The following is a 15532-nucleotide window of genomic DNA, read 5'->3' as shown; positions in this document are numbered from 1 at the left end:
TCATATTCGTCGGGCACTTATGACGTCACCAAAAGGGGCTGAGCTATGTATGTGAGCGCTATGTCTTCTGGTCTTGTCCACACTCCACATACATTTCTTGGGTTTTTGAAAGTATTTCGGTATACAAAATGTTATCTTTTGGCTGTTAAATTTTGGAGAAACCTCTATGTCACAAGTGATGGTCTGGAACTTTGTAAATTTAGTGACCCTATCTGTAGAGTGTATGGAATCTGAGGATAACATGTCAAGCACCCCCCTCAACTCATACTTACCTGGCAGGGGAGATACCATGATCACGAAGGTGGTTTTCCCAGGGCGAGGCTCACACATTGCACTCCGGGTGTGCTGACCCCTGCGATTTCCCCAAATGCGGGAAACTCGACTGCATAATTTGTGGTAGTGGGGGACTGCGTTCGCGCTCTCCCCTGTATTTTCAGTTTTAAAAACAGAATCATGAGGAGACAACTTGTTGGGACATGTAGATGCTCTGGTTTTATTGGCAGCGGATTGGAAATTGTTGTTCTCCTTCTACTTTTTGTTGAAGTTAGCCTCTTGCACACCGGGTGTGGTTAATCTTTTTCTCTTATCTGGCTTTTCACGCGCCTCAATGCTTTCATCTTTGTACCATTCCCTTACATATGGTATAATTTTAGTTCGTTTCTACTTGAAAGTTTTCTTACTTTTCTCATTTGGAAAGACGATGATAAGCAAAACTTTATCCTAACCCATTAAGGAAATTAGGGGTGTGTAGACTATGTGGAGAATTATTAGAAATTATTAGAAAGTAGACATGTAAATGTTAGGAAATGGAATCATTTACTTGTAAAATGATTTTAAAAATTCATTTTCCAAGTAGTCTTGCTATTTCAAAGAAATATATTGGTTTAAAGTATTGATCGTATTTCCTGTGAACTTATGAATGTTTTAAAGGTTTTTTTTTTTTAATTTTTTATGGTGAGTGCTTTAGGATTTTTTGCATAAATTGACATGCCATATTATTTTGGTTTAGGATCTTTAAGATGGAGAGCACACCTTCACTGACACCCTTTCAAAGATTAGGACAGATACAAAATAGGGGAGGGAGGAATGTTATTACCTATAGGTTTAGGAGGTACATACTATGCTTGAAGGTCACACAAAAGGTTCATCACTGGGAGAAAGGGTCTGAAAGACAAACATAGATCCAAGTCTTTGTTGTGGTCCAAGGCATTACTCAAGGAGATTCCCCATGGAACATTCTTTTTGGTGGGTTTAAAGTAAGCAGGCATGAGCTTCAGGAAGTCCTCCTGTGACAGAAGTGACCAGTACAGCTCACTTGTGAAGTCCATGCAGGGTGCTGGCAGTGAAATAGGCTGTATAATGTCTCTGTCTCTGCCTCTCTGTAATTCTGCTTTTCAAATAAATATTTAAAAAAATAAAAGAGACACCCAAAAATGAAAGTCTCAAAATTAAAGTTTTGGTCCAATCTTCTGCCATACTGTGTCTCTCCGGCTCATTCTTCCCCAAGGCAAGCAATGGAAACTAGAATCCCTCTTCCCCAAAGTGTGTTAGAGAAACCACAGCCCCTTTTCTGCAAAGCCAGCCATAAAACCCAAAAGTATTGCTCTTAACTTTTCCCTACTTCGCTGTGTAAGGGTTGCCTATAGGGTGCCAGCACTGTGGCCTAGAGGGTTAAGCTGCCTCTGCAATGCTGGCATCCCATCTGAGTGCCAGTTTGAGTCCTGGCTGCTCCACTTCTGGTCCAGCTCCCTTCTAATGGGCCCCTGCACCTGCGTGGGAGACCCAGATGAAGCTCCTGGCTCCTGGCTTCAGCCTGTTGCTGCCATTTCGGGGGGGGGGGGGGGAGGGGAGGAAAGAGGAACCGGCATATGGAAGATATCTATCTCCTTCCCTCCTCCTCGAATTCTTTCAAATAAATTTTTAAAAAGTTGGCCATAAAGAAATTATGTTTGATTGATTGTCTTAAGACCCCCCATTGTATTCCAGGAAGGGTCCTGTCCCCTACCCTGAAGGAAGAGAGGGGAAGAATCTGGACAGGCCTTGCTGTGTCCCCACTCAGTCTATTATTATCATCATATCCTTTTTATCCAATCATATTTCTGTTCAGCTGTCCAAGCTTCACTGAACCTAAGCATATAAATGGATAGTTTACCTTGGGTCTTTAAAGCCTCTCCCATCACATAAAACCATGATCAAATACATTTGTTAAGGCTTTTCTACTGTTATTCTGTCCATTCACAGTTTATCTCAGCAGATTCAAATATTGAACCTTCAGAGGGAAAGTTTGAACTTCCCTACAAAATGTACATCACCTTTCCTCCCTTGACTATGTATTGTGTCCCTTTACAAAATGTTAATGAGAGCTTCTTGTTCCTTTGTTTTTTAATGTCAGAGTTTTAGAGAGGAGAGACAGACTGATCTTTTCTCCGCTGTTTCACTCCCCAGATGGCCACAAAGACCAGGGCTGGGCCAGGCTGATACTAGCAGCTTCTTCCAGGTCTCCCACGTGGTTAGCAGGGACCCAACCACTTGGACCATCTACTGCTGCTTTCCCCAGGCCATTAGCAGGGAGCTGGATCGGAAGTGGAACAGCCAGGACATGAACTGACATCCCGTCCGGCATTGCAGCTTTACCCAGTGTGCCACAACGCAGGTCCTGAGAGCTCCTTGTTAAAAAGAATTTCAAAGGTGTTGGTAGCAGAGTATTAAACCAAGTAAGGAGGGGCCGGCGCTGTGGTGCAGCAGGTTAATGCCCTGGCCTGAAGCACTGGCATTCCATATGGGCGGCGGTTTGAGACCCAGCTGCTCTACTCCCAATCCAGCTCTCTGCTATGGCCTGGGAAAGCAGTAGAAGATGGCCCAAGTCCTTGGGACCAGAATTAGCTCCTGGTTCCTGGCTTTGGGTCGGCACAGCTCTGTTGCAGCCAACTGGGGAGTGAACCAGTGGATGGAAGACCTCGCTCTCTGTTTCTGTCTCTCCTCTCTCTGTGTAACTCTTTCAAATAAATAAATAAATCTTTTTTTTTTTTTTAATGAACCAAGTAAGGAGTCCCAAGTGCAGGACCCTGAGCTAGTACACAGTTCACTTGCCCATGGAGCCAGCCAGATCTGACCTTGACTCTACTGTCTATCTCCTCAAAAACATTTAGAGTTCTGTAGATCTCCACTCTTAGCCCGTGGTAAATCTATGATAGCTCTTTGTTTCATTTTCCTCTAAGTTGGTACTATAGGCAGATTAATTTTTCCATCCCGGGGCCGGTGCTGTGGTATAGCGGGTAAAGCCCCAGTCTGCAGTGCTAGCATCCCATATGGGCAATGGTTCGAGTCCTGGCTGCTCCACTTCTGATCCAGCTCTCTGGTATGGCCTGGGAAAGCAGTAGAGGATGGCCCAAGTCCTTGGGCCCCTGCATCAACGTGGGAGACCTGCACCACCACCAGCTTGGGAGACCTGGCTCCTGGCTTCAGATCAGTGCAGCTCTGGCCGTTGCAGCCACCTGGGGATTGAACCAGAGGATGGAAGATTCTCTCTCTCTCTCTCTCTCTCTCTCTCTCTGCTTCTCCTTCTTTCTCTGTGTAACTTTGACTTTCAAATAAATAAATACATCTTTAAAAAAAAGTATTTTCCATACCTCTTGCTGGCCAGGTGTGTAGTATCTAGGTAGAACACATTCCTCTTGGATTACAGTGCCCATTTTTTACAGGGCCAAGTCCTGTCTCCCTTTTATTTCATTCCTTAACATTTACTTTAATTACATGTATATAGACTTCTTGATAAATAGTGCATAGAAACGTGCCCTTAACCTCCAACCCAGTTCCCAGGTACCCTTTTATTCCCTTCATACCTTTTGTTGTTCTTTCATAAATAATATTACATTTGTCTTCACACTCCTTAAGACCTGTCTTAAGCTGGCGCCGCGGCTCACTAGGCTAATCCTCCACCTTGCGGCGCCGGCACACTGGGTTCTAGTCCCGGTCAGGTACCGATCCTGTCCCGGTTGCCCCTCTTCCAGGCCAGCTCTCTGCTGTGGCCAGGGAGTGCAGTGGAGGATGGCCCAAGTGCTTGGGCCCTGCACCCCATGGGAGACCAGGAGAAGCACCTGGCTTCTGCCATCGGATCAGCGCAGTGCGCCGGCCGCAGCGCGCCTACCACAGTGGCCATTGGAGGGTGAACCAACGGCAAAGGAAGACCTCTCTCTCTGTCTCTCTCTCTCACTGTCCACTCTGCCTGTCAAAAAAAAAAAAAAAAAAAAAAAAAAAAGACCTGTCTTAAATGTCATCGCTTCTAGGGAGCCTGCCCTAACTTCCTCTAGAGAAGTTCTCTCTCTCTCTCTCTCTCTTTTTTTTTTTTTTTTTTATTTGACAGGTAGACAGTTGGTTCACCCCCCATATGGCCACCACGGCTGGAGCTATGCCGACCCACAGCCAGGAGCCAGGTGCTTTCTCCTGGTCTCAAACGCGGGTGCAGGTGCCCAAGTACTTGGGCCATCCTCCACTGCCTTCCCAGGCCACAGCAAAGACTGTGGCTGGAAGAGGAGCAACCAGGACTGGAACCCAGCACCCGTATGGGATGCCGGCGCCGTAGGCAGAGGATTAACCAAGTGAGCCATGGCATCGACCCATCTCTAGTTCTTTTTATAGCAGCCAGGGTTAGAAAGGATCCATTGCGTGAGAAACTGCTATCCTTGGCAGGGGCTTCTTGCCTCAAAGAATGATTGATCACAGGCTGGTGCAATGAATAGGAATTCTACTTGAGATAAGAGATAAAGAGGAACACTAGAGCAAGTTTCACATTTTCTGCCTGCCTGCCTTTCTTTTTAGATTTATTTAAAAAGCAGAGCTACAGAGAGAGAGAGAGAGAGAGAGAGAGAGAGAGAGTCTTCCGTCTACTAGTTCACTCCCCAGTGGCCACAATGATCAGAGCTGGGCTGATCTGAAGCCAGGGACCAAGAGCTTCTTCCAGATCTCCCACAGGGGTACAGGAGGCCAAGAACTTGGGCCATCTTCAGCTTCTTTCCCAGGCACTTTAGCAGAGAGCTGAATCGGAAGTGGAGTAGCCGAGACTCAGAAGGGATGCCAGCACTGCAGGTGGCCCTGGGTTTCTCATTTTCATTTGCCTTATCTTTTCTACTTCCCTGGGTTCTGTGTTCTTCGGAAAGAGAGATTAATCCTTACACAGTTTACCACTCTTAAGGCCCTAACAATAGGAATACAGCAAACTCTTGTTGAATGAATGGATGAAATGGACTGTGAACATTTTTTTTTAAAAGATTTATTTATTTATTTATTTGACAGGTAGAATTACAGAGTGAGAGAGAGAGAGAGAAAGGTCTTCCTTCCGTTGGTTCAGCAACCCAAATGGCCGCTACGGCTGGCGCTGCGCCGATCCAAAACCAGGAGCCAGGTGCTTCCTCCTGGTCTCTCCTGCGGGTGCAGGGCCCAAGCACTTGGGCCATCCTCCACTGCCCTCCCGGGCCACAGCAGAGAGCTGGACTGGAAGAGGAGCAACTGGGACTTAAACCCGGTGCCCATATGAGATGCTGGCGCTGCAGGCGGAGGATTAGCCAAGTGAGCCACGGCGCCAGGCCCGACTGTGAGCATTTAAAAAATTTGTTCATCAAGTGGAATAAGGCTGGATATACTATTAAATTTAAAGGTACTCTTTCTGTGCCTGTTGTAAAGATGGAGATAACAGTTGTACCTACCTCACAGAATGATTATGAGGATTAATGTGTTTACTTTATGTAAAATACTTAGAACAGTGTCTGCCATGTACGTGTTCCCAGCTACTACTACCATTATTATTTTTAGTACTATTAAATATAATTACATATAACTTTATTACTATCACATATATTCACACTCAAAAAATAAGCATCTGATTACTACGTTTATGAAAGAAAATGTCAACAATAGTGTACTAGTAGGCTGCAAGGTGAAAAGAAACAGCAAGAATTATAGGGCTAGCCTTGTACTGCTGGCAACCCATTTGGGGTGTGCCAGTTTGAGTCCCTGCTTCTCGATGCTTCCCATAAAGCTCCCAGCTAATACACCTCGGAAGGCAGAGGAGGATGGCCCAGGTACTTGTGTATCTGCTACATGTGTGATAGACATGGATGGCTTTCCTGGCTCCTAGCTTCAGCCTGGCCTAGACCCAGCTGTTGCAGGCACTTGGGGGAATGAAACAACAGATAGAAGATCTCTCTTTCTGTCACTCTGCCTTTCAAGTAAATAAATAAATCTTTACAAAGAAAAAATTATCACATGCCATTATGCTGTCTACAAGCTTTCTCTTTAGGGAAAGAGGAAGGACTGATTGTGAATGCGAGAAGCGAGTCCCAGGGCTGACGTCATCTGTGGAGGCGGGTGATATGTAGATGAAGAATTGCAGTGCAGACTGGGAAAGGGTGCTTCTTCCACGCTTGTATGTCTCAGAGTATAATTTGGGGAACTTTCAAAGGCTGCTGATTTTTTCATAGGTTTTAGAGTGTTTTGATTAATTTCACATCATTATATGCGGCTTTTAGCCAAACATTTATGTGGAGACCATATGTAATTAGTGCTGTGTACAGCAGGCTGTGACAGACCTCAGGACTGAGCAACTCATACTTACCTGGCAGGGGAGATACCATGATCACGAAGGTGGTTTTCCCAGGGCGAGGCTCATCCATTGCACTCCGGATGTGCTGACCCCTGCGATTTCCCCAAATGTGGGAAACTCGACTGCATAATTTGTGGTAGTGGGGGACTGCGTTCGCGCTCTCCCCTGTTTCCTGTAGTCTATAAAAGAAGTCATTGTGGGGAGGCTAAATTTAAAAAAAGCGTGTACAGGAGCTAACCGCTTTTGTGAAGGAGTCTGTTTTAGAGAGGCTTATAGGTATATGTGCTGGTTTGGTTTAGAGCATTGTCTGCTGAGGTTTTTTTTTTTTTTTTTTTGCTATGTGACTGAGGTGATTTTCCTCAGCATGGGCATCCATCTGGATCATATTTGCTATTTTGAGAAAAGAGCAATTAGGTTTCTTGTGCTGGTTCTCTAGGTTGATTTGAATTCTGAAATAGTCAGGTATGTTATTCTCTTGAACAGTGATTTTTCTCTAAATCCAACCAATTGCATTGTAGTTTTGGGTCACTATTTTGTTAGTCCTTTCTACTTAAGCATTTAACAGGGGCTGTGCCTTGTCTACTGCGTTAAAGCCTCTGGCATTCCATATGGGTGCCAGTTCGAATCCTGGCTGCTACACTTCTGCTCCAGCTCCCTGCTCATGGCCTGCCCAGCCCCAGCCATTGCGTCCATTTGGGGAGTGAACCAGTGGATGGGAGATGTTTATCTCTGTAACTCTACCTCTCAAAAAAAAAAAAAAAAAAGATTTATTTATTTGAAAGAGTAACAAAGAGAGAGAAGAGGCAGAGAGAGAGAGAGAGGTCTTCCATCCTCTGGTTTACTACCCAGTTGGCTGCAACGGCCAGAGCTGTGCTGATCCAAAGTCAGGAGGCAGGAGCTTATTCCATGTCTTCCACTCAGGTGCAGGGGCACAAGCACTTGGGCCATCTTCTACTGCTTTCCCAGGCCATAGCAAAGAGCTGGATCGGAAGAAGAGCGACTGGAACTAGAACCGATATCTATATGGGATACCAGCGATTCAGACCAGGGCTTTAACCCGCTGCACTACAGCACTGGCCTCCAGCTTTGGTTCTAATTCCAGCTTCCTGCTATTACAGAACACTCCCAAGATGGGATGGAGGAATTGCCACATACTATTGCTTTCTATTTTGGTCCATTCAGTACTAAAGAGAATCATTTACAATCCATTATCTGTTCTGCAAATTCAGTGGACTTTGTCCCAGGTCATTGTATGTTTCTCCAGGCCCACTGAATTTCTCTAAAAATCATTCACTGTCTCCCTAAAAATTGTTCTCATTGCCTCTTCTTTCCCTACCTTATGAAAAAGCATTGTAAGCTCCCAATTTGTTTGGGTAGTGGGTAACTGCACTGTAATCACCACTAAGCACATAATAGATCTATGTATCTTCTCCTGTGTAATCTGTTTGTCGTCATTGCATTTCAGGGGAAGCTTTTCCTTTCATTCAGGCAGAGACATGAGATAACAAAGTATGAGGCTTTCAGATGATTGAAACTCAAATAGCATTTTGAGCTACAGAAATAGGAGCTTCAGGTTTCCGGGGTGGGTAGGTGGTAATGCATGTCATAGAAGTGTGAGGGACTACTGAACAAAGGTTGTCCTATGCAGATAATGTCTCCCAGGTAACAGTCATCTGAAGGTCACCTGCAATAGTCTTGGTCAGGGCTAAATGCCAGATCCCCAATCTCTTGTGAAAAGATCTTTCCTAGACAAATAGATAGAAAAACCTTCGTTGCACCCGCTGTTTACTAACATATATAGGTGTGAGTTTACTTTTACAAAAGGACTACTTTTTAGTGTCATTCTTGTGTCTTCAGTGCCTCAGAATAGCCACCTAGAAATAAACTCAAGTATATTTTAGGATTTCCTATTCTGATCTCCCTCAATATGCAAGCGTTTGGCATGACTGTACGAAATACATCCCCACAGATTTTCAAGACTTCCCTTTGGGAGTAATGCCACTGTCATTGAGAACTGTTTAAATGTGGAGAAGTTTTGAAACACCTGGGTGCCGGCATCCCATATGGCACTGGTTTGAGTCCTGGCTGCTCCACTTCCGATCCAGCTCTCTGCTAAGGCCTGGGAAAGCAGTAGAAGATGGCCCAAGTGCTTGGGGCCCTGCACCCACGTGGGAGACTCAGAAGAAGCTCCTAGCTCCTGCCTTTGGATCAGCACAGCTTCTGCTGTTGCAGCCATCTGGGAAGTGAACCAGAAGATGGAAGACCTCTCTCTCTACCTCTGCCTCTCTGTAACTCTGCCTTCAAATAAGTAAATAAGTCAAAGAAAGAAGGAAGGAAGGAAAGAAGGAAGGAAGGGAGGGAGGGAGGGAGGGAGGGAGGAAGGAAGGAAGGAAGGAAGAAAGAAAGAAAGGAAGGAAGGAAGGAAGGAAGGAAAAGAAAAGAAGAAAGAAAGAAAAAGAGAGGCAGAGTGATAGTGGTGGGGAAACACAGAGATCGCCATCTGTTGGTTTACTCCCCAAATGGCCATCACTTCACAGTCAGTGCTGGGCCAGCTAGGAATTCCATTCAGATCTCCCATGTGAGTGGACAGGGCCATCTTTCACTGCCCTCCCAGGCACATTAGTACAGGCCCCAAATAAATCTTTCTTTAAAAATAGATAAAAAGCCTAACCGGGGCCCAGCATTGTGGTGTAGTGGGTAAAGCTTCTGCCTGGGACACCAGGATCCCCCATGAGTGCCGATTCCAGTCTGGCTGCTCCACTTCCAATCCTGCTCCCTGCTAATGGGCTCAAGAAAGCAGTGGAAGATGGCCCAACTACTTGGACCCCTGCACCCATTTGGGAGTTCCAGATGAAGCTCCTGGCTTCTGCCTGGCCTGCCCTTGCCATTGCGGCCATTTGGGGGAATGAACCAATGGATGCATGATCTATCACCTTCTCTCTCTGTGTCTTTCCGGTAAGTAAATATATCTTTATTATAAAAAGTAAAAAGCAGGCCGGCGCCGCAGCTCAGTAGGCTAATCCTCCGCCTTGCAGTGCCGGCACACCAGGTTCTAGTCCCGGTCGGGGCACCGGTCCTGTCCCGGTTGCCCCTCTTCCAGGCCAGCTCTCTGCTGTGGCCAGGGAGTGCAGTGGAGGATGGCCCAAGTGCTTGGGCCCTGCACCCCATGGGAGACCAGGAGAAGCACCTGGCTCCTGCCATCGGATCAGCGCTGTGTGCCGGCCGCAGCGTGCCAACCGCGGCGGCCATTGGAGGGTGAATCAACGGCAAAAAGGAAGACCTTTCTCTCTGTCTCCCTCTACTGTCCACTCTGCCTGTCAAAAAAAAAAAAGTAAAAAGCAACCAATCATTACTCACCTGAAAACTCTTCTGTGTCTCCCTTTTGCCATCAAGTCTGAGTTTTCACTTAACTGCTGAGCCAGCCTCAGCTCTGGATGCACTTGACTCCTAATGTAGTTCTAGTTTGCTCTGTTGGCTTTTTCCATTGCATTCATTCACTGCACAATCTCTCTCTCCCAAGCTTTGGGCCTGCTGCACTCCAAAACTGAAGCTCCCCCCTCCTTTTTCCTCACACCTTTCAGGTTGGCATTCTTTTAATTGACAAAGAAAAAATATTTATGTTTATTGTATATAGCATATTGTTTAGAAATATGAATACATTATGGAGTGACTAAATTGAACTAATTAACATATGTGTTACCTGGCATACTTATCACTTATTTGTGGTGAAAACACTTAAAATCACTGTCAGGGTGGGCATTTGGCCTAGCAGATAAGCTTTTAAGCTAGGGGTGCCCACATCCCATATTAGACTACCTGGGTTTGAGTCCCAGGTTCAGCTTCTGAGTTCAGCCTCTTGCTAATGTACATCCTGGTAGGGAGCAAGTGATGGCTTGGGTACTATGTCCCTCCCACCTAATCATGTGGGAGACCTCGATTGAGCTTCCAGCTCCCAACTTCTGACTTGGCCTGGCCCCAGCTGTCATGGGCATTCAGCAGGTGAACCAGAGGATATGAGCTCTATCTAAAATAGATTGACCAGGGGCCAGCATTGTGAAACAGTGAGTTAAACTGCTGTCTACAACACTGGCATACCACATTGGAGCAATAGTTCAAGTCCCAGCTGCTCTGCTTCCAATTCAAATGCCTGCTGATGCTCCTGGGAAAGCAGCAGAGGATGGCCCATGTACTTAGGCCCACCACTGCTGTAGCCATTTGGGGAGTGAACTGGCAGATCAAAGATCTCTGTCTCTCCCTCTCTCTCTGTCACTCTGTCTTTCAAATAAATACATCTTAAAGACAGATTAGCAAAAAAAAAAAATTACTCTCAGGAATTTTCAAGAGAACAATAGATAGTTATTAAGTATAGTCACAGTATTGAACTGTATAGGTCTCTTGAATAACTCCTCCTTAGAAGTCAGCATTTGGCTGGCGCCGTGGCTTAACAGGCTAATCCTCCGCCTTGCGGCGCCAGCACACTGGGTTCTAGTCCCTGTTGGGGCGCCGGATTCTATCCCGGTTGCCCCTCTTCCAGGCCAGCTCTCTGCTATGGCCCGGGAAGGCAGTGGAGGATGGCCCAAGTCCTTGGGCCCTGCACGCGCATGGGAGACTGGGAGAAGCGCCTGGCTCCTGGCTTCAGATCAGCACGATGTGCCGCCTGCAGCGGCCATTGGAGGGTGAACCAACGGCAAAAAAGGAAGACCTTTCTCTCTGTCTCTCTCTCACTATCCACTCTGCCTATCAAAAAAAAAAAGTCAGCATTTTACTAAATGCCAAAGGAGGACAAAATGAAACAAAGAAAATAGAGTAAATTTATAAATACAGGCTCCGCTTGAAGGGACCCACCTAGAAACTGAACAAGTAAATAAATTGCATCTGATGTGACTAGGCCAATGCACTCAAATGCAGGATGCTTTCTCCTAGACATTTCTGTTTTTCTCTGTAAGTGGGCCTCTTCATTCTTTTCTGAGTAATGAATGAAGGTCTCCATCCAGTAGTTTATCTTTTTGGAGTTTGTCCAAACTTGGAGAGCCTCTCCTTAAAATCTTTATCCCTGGCCAGCGCCATGGCTCACTAGGCTGATCCTCTGCCTGCGGTGCTGGCAATCCGGGTTCTAGTCCCGGTAGGAGCACCGGTTCTGTCCCTGTTGCTCCTCCTCCAGTCCAGCTCTCTGCTGTGGCCCGGGAAGGCAGTGGAGGATGGCCCAAATCCTTGGGCCCTGCACCCCATGGGAGACCAGAAGCACCTGGCTCCTGGCTTCGGTTCAGCGCGGCGTGCCGGCTGTAGCAGCCATTTGGGGGGTGAACCAACAGTAAAGGAAGACCTTTCTCTCTGTCTCTCTCTCTCTCACTAACTCTGCCTGTCCAAAAAAACCTTTATCCCTTTGTCTCTAAGTTCCTTCCCTCCCTCCTTGTTTAGCAGTTATTATTTGAAAGGCAGAGAGACAGAGACCGACAGAGATCCATTGTTCATCTGCTGGTTCTGCTCCCAAACCTGCCAACAGACAGGGCTGGGCCAGGCCAAAACTAGGAGCCTGGATTTCCAGCTGGGAACACAACTCCTGAGCTATCACTGGCTCCCAGGGTGCACATCATCAGGAAGCTGGAATTGGGATTGGAGCTGGGACTCAAGGGTAGCTTTGGCCAGGCCCAGTCCTGGTTATTTTGTGCATTTGGAGAGTGAACCAAAAGATGAGTGCTGAGAGAGAGAGACAGAGAGAGAGAGAGAGAAGGCAAAGGGTTTTTAAAGTCTGGCAAGCAATTAAGTTTTGTCATGCTTCAGGGTTCTTTATTTGTGAAACAGCGATGATTCTAACTCCCACCTGAGTTACAAAGATAACATGTAAAGTGGGGCGCATAGTAAGCACTCAGTAGTGGATGGTGGCTGTTAGTATTGGTTTGTTTTCAGGTTTTCATTGGGTTGCCAGATTCACAAGTTATAATTATGTGTTACAGTTTAGGCTGTTGTTTTGCTACTTTATTTGGTTTAATTCACAAGTACTTCTCCAAGGTCAGGGATGCGTATTTTCCAAACAGGTTCAGTGGCTAGAACCTTGTCTAGAGTTGTCCAGTGTGAACACTGAGTTGCAGTCCAGATCTTGGGTTCCAGAACCCCTACTCTGCAGTACATACACCCAGCTAGCACGCCCTGCTCCTCGCTTGCAACAGAGCTGGTCTGCTTGGAGCGTCAGTGTACAGGGAAGGCATGAAGTTGTCCGGGGAATAAAATCCTATCCATGCCCGTTTGCTAAAGTTGAGCTCTCAGCTGTCTACCTGAAGGTCTTTGGCTACGCGAAAAGCTGGGGGAGGGCTGCGTTTTTGTCAGAAAAATAGCCCGGTTTCACTTCCCTCTGCGCGGGCAGGAGGAGCAGCTAAACGGGATACACGGCGCGGTCCGCCGAGAGGAAGCCGCTGTCGTGCGCCCCGCAGGGCTGGGCCTGCGTATGACGTGACGCCGGGAGGTGGAGTATGTAGATTAAAGACTCCGAGCGATTTTGGAAGCGCGTTCCCTGAAGACATAGTCTATCATCTTTATCACAAGTACTAAGCTGTAGTGTGAAAATCTATTTTCTTTTGGTTGGTAATACGCAGGTAAAGCCCCAGAGTCGTTTCAGGAATGACCCGAACTGTACAGTGTGTATGCAGCACTGGGCCCGTGCTGGGGGCGGCTGCAACTCATACTTACCTGGCAGGGGAGATACCATGATCACGAAGGTGGTTTTCCCAGGGCGAGGCTCATCCATTGCACTCCGGATGTGCTGACCCCTGCGATTTCCCCAAATGCGGGAAACTCGACTGCATAATTTGTGGTAGTGGGGGACTGCGTTCGCGCTCTCCCCTGGTTAATGATGTTGAAACAACAGTTTTGTTACTTCCTAGCTCATTACTAACAGGTGGCTTTTGATTCTTTGGGGTTTTAGAGATTACAAAGCTGTGCCTACCCAAGTAAATAGTTAAGTGTAATTTCTACCTGTGGAAATGAAGTGACATCTTGTGGAGTAATATTAGAAAGGTAGTTAGATGAGGAAGGATCCCCTTGGATTTGGTTGAGCTGGCTCATGCTGTGTAGCTGAGATTATCCAGCAAATGTCTACATAGAGTCACTATGGGTATTAATTGAGTACCTGTAATGGGAAATGCAGCAGCTCAACTAGAGTCAATGGCTTCTGCTCTCTGCAATTCAGAGTCACTGTGGAGTTGCTCAGGTTTCCCAGTAGTAGCTGACAATTACATTCAGATGTGTTGAATTACAGACCTTTTCAGTCACTGGTTACATACAGCTTTACAAATTACAGAATATACACAGTATCATTGTATTTCCAAGTGTCAGCTCTTCCCTAATCCCATTGAGACAAACAGATGGAAATTCAGAGATGAAGGTGAGGCAAATTGAGGGGCATGTCTGTCTGTCTGTCATGACAAAATATGAGTTCACATGGACAATTCAGAGATATTGTGAAGTGAGCAGGAACTCTGAAGAATAGTGAGAGGATGTTATCTTTCATCTTGGCTTATTTGGTTTGGATCATTGATTTAGTTGGTCAGTATAGTTTTATTCTTTAAATGTGTATATATCATTTATATATGTGTGTGAATATGTATTCACTATTATTGTTGCTAATAAAATATCCTCCCTCAAGAGTAAGTTCAAGCTCAGATAGCTAAAATCACAATTTGAACCTAAGTCTATCCGATGCCAAATGTTATGCTCAGAACACTTTAAATGCACATTCTGGATTTGATTTCCTTATTAATCAGAAAAAAAAGTCTGACTTACTGGGTCCAGCACCATGGCACATTGGGTTAGGCTGCTACTTGCAATGCCAGCATCCTGTCTCAGAGTGCTGCCTTGAGTTCCAGCTCCTCTGCTTTGTACCTAGCTTCTTGCTAATGTACCTGAGAAAGCAATAAAAGATGACCCAAGTACTTGGGCCCCCTGCCACTCACATAGGAGGCCCAAGTAGATTTTTTTTTTTTTAAAGATTTATTTATTTGAAAGGCAGAGTTACAGAGAGGCAGAGAGAGAGAGAGAGAGTCTTCCATCTGCTGATTCACTCCCCAGATGGCCACAACGGCCAGGGCTGGGCCAGGCCAAAGCCGGGAGCCAGTAGATTCATCAGGGTCTCCTCCATGAGTACAGGGGCCCAAGCATTTGTGTTATCCTCCTCTGCATTCCTAGGCACCCTAGCAGAGATTGGATTGGAAATGGAGCAATTGGGACTTGAACCGGCACCCACATGGGATGCCAGCATTGCAGGTGGCAGCTTAACCTGCTGCACCACAGCACCAGCCTACCTCACTTTTTTAACACACTGAAAATCTTATCTATCTGTCTATCTATCTATCTATCTATCTATCTATCTATCTATCTATCTATATCTATCTGAAAGAATGTCAGAGAGAGAGGGAGAAACAGATCTTGCATCAGCTGGTTCATCCCTAAAGTGGCTGCAACAACCGAGGCCAAAAGCCAGTAGCCAGGAACTCCATCAGGATCTCCCACACGGGTAACAGTGGCAAGGACCTGTATTTGCTGCCTTCCCAGGCACATTAGCATGAAACTGGACCTGAAGCTTAGCAGCTGGGACTGAAATGAGGCTCTCCAATATGGGATACCAGCGTTGCTGCAATAGGCAGCTTAATACACTGTGCTACAAGGCTGGACCCCTCATTTTTATAATTGTGAACTCAGACATTAAGATGAGATCTGGAGTTCGGGAAAGTGAAAGATGAATCTGGAAAAAGTAGTTTCTCAAGAATGCTTTAAAAATATGTATTTATTTGGGGCCATTGCTGTGTCGTAATAGTCTAAGCCTCCACCTGTGGCACCGGCATCCCATATGGGCATTGGTTTGAGTCCCGGCTCCCCCTTTTCTGATCCAGCTCTGCTAAAGACTGGGAAAGCAGTAGAAGGTGGCCCAAATCCTTGAGAACC

At 46.2% G+C, this 15532-nt stretch overlaps 3 non-coding genes across 3 annotated transcripts; all 3 read left to right on the top strand.

Moving 5' to 3' along the window:
- The first annotated feature begins 264 nt into the window (after positions 1-264).
- LOC133747415 (U1 spliceosomal RNA) lies at positions 265-428 on the top strand. Its single transcript, XR_009864364.1, has one exon. It is a non-coding gene; the product is annotated as a U1 spliceosomal RNA (small nuclear RNA).
- Positions 429-6602: 6174 nt separating this feature from the next.
- On the top strand, positions 6603-6766 carry LOC133747390 (U1 spliceosomal RNA). The gene has a single exon (XR_009864344.1). It is a non-coding gene; the product is annotated as a U1 spliceosomal RNA (small nuclear RNA).
- Positions 6767-13274: 6508 nt separating this feature from the next.
- LOC133747402 (U1 spliceosomal RNA) lies at positions 13275-13438 on the top strand. The gene has a single exon (XR_009864354.1). It is a non-coding gene; the product is annotated as a U1 spliceosomal RNA (small nuclear RNA).
- Positions 13439-15532: the final 2094 nt, after the last annotated feature.

This window comes from Lepus europaeus, chromosome 18 (assembly GCF_033115175.1).
Source record: "Lepus europaeus isolate LE1 chromosome 18, mLepTim1.pri, whole genome shotgun sequence".
In the NCBI taxonomy this organism is placed as follows: Eukaryota; Metazoa; Chordata; class Mammalia; order Lagomorpha; family Leporidae; genus Lepus; species Lepus europaeus.
The sequence above is the reverse complement of the archived record's forward strand: the minus strand, read 5'-3'. Positions and strand labels throughout refer to the sequence as shown.